This window comes from Cyprinodon variegatus, unplaced genomic scaffold (genome assembly GCF_000732505.1).
Source record: "Cyprinodon variegatus isolate N-32 unplaced genomic scaffold, C_variegatus-1.0 Scaffold467, whole genome shotgun sequence".
NCBI classification, from domain to species: domain Eukaryota; kingdom Metazoa; phylum Chordata; class Actinopteri; order Cyprinodontiformes; family Cyprinodontidae; genus Cyprinodon; species Cyprinodon variegatus.
In genome coordinates, this window is record NW_015150920.1 from 681,806 (window position 1) to 683,107 (window position 1,302).

Here is a 1,302-nt window from a genome sequence, read left to right on the forward strand (position 1 = left end):
AAATTCATTTTAAGCCCAGATTCATGGCGGTAGGAGAGTAATGACAACTCCATTCTAGTGTGAGCGGCCTTCTGACAGGGGTTGAAGGGGAAAGAACCCTCTAGGACAGGGGTCTTCAACATTTTCCAGGCCAAGGAACCCCAAACTGATGGCGAGATGGAGCGGGGACCCCCTAATTATATATTGCTGTGATTTTATGTTCAATTCTATTTCCAGCCAGCTGGGAATTTGTATTTGATACTTTAAGATGTTTATTGCCCTCCCCGGTAGGGGGGGTAAATATCTTATTTAATCAGATATTGTTTCGGCTGTTATATAGTGTTTATGACACACAGTCCTACTAACTGTGTGTTAGAACAATAGATGAAAGAGTGATTCGAGCACTAATCATGGTCAAGCAGTTAATTCTGTACATACATGGAATAAATTCACCACAACTTCTGTTCAACATATAAGAGTTTATCAACAAAAATCATTCAGCTTCAAACCTCTGGTCATCCTGTCGAGAATACTGGTTCCCAATGTCCAAAAAGTATGATCATGGCATATGCCACAACAATATATTGTAATAGTGTTCTATCAAACTGAGTGCACTTTTGTGTGAAGTCTGACTTCATATTTGAGCTCACCCTGTCCCCTACCTCTGGGACGAGGCCATCCATGCCTTTAAAGGAAAAGTCCGGGCAGCAAGGAATAACCAATGGATCATGATCTAGTCCTAAAACTAACATGTTTGCGGTGATTTAATGGATTTAGTTGGATCAGGGACAGATAGACACTAGGCAGTGCTTGAGCAGCTGCCCTTTTCACGCTGAACCAAAATAGTGCTCAAATAATGCTTCCCTTCCTAAAAAAAAAACAGTGTAGCTTTAGAGTGTCGCCCATTCTGGATATAAAAACTTTTACGAAAACCACTAACTTTTATTTATTTTTGCACGACAAACCCCCTCCACCACCGCCACAACCACCCCCCCAACACCTTGAATGGTTTGGATGGTCAATTATTTTATAGATACTAATGTTTCATCCTACTGTGTTCAGGATTTACTAATTTTATTGTGCTTATTAATCTGAAATAGGCTACATATATGATGTTTAAAGTGTGCCCGTAATAAACACTGCTAGGACAGTGAGCGCTATGCACCACACAATGTGGCATTTCTTGGCTTGAGCACCTGCCCCCCCTAAATATCTGCACAGCACTGCCTTGGATCGCCAACTTGAAGAGGGAGGATTTACCATCAAACTTCTGGCCAGAGGAAAAGCGTAATATGTTGCCAATAGTTGGAAGAAGAATGTTTT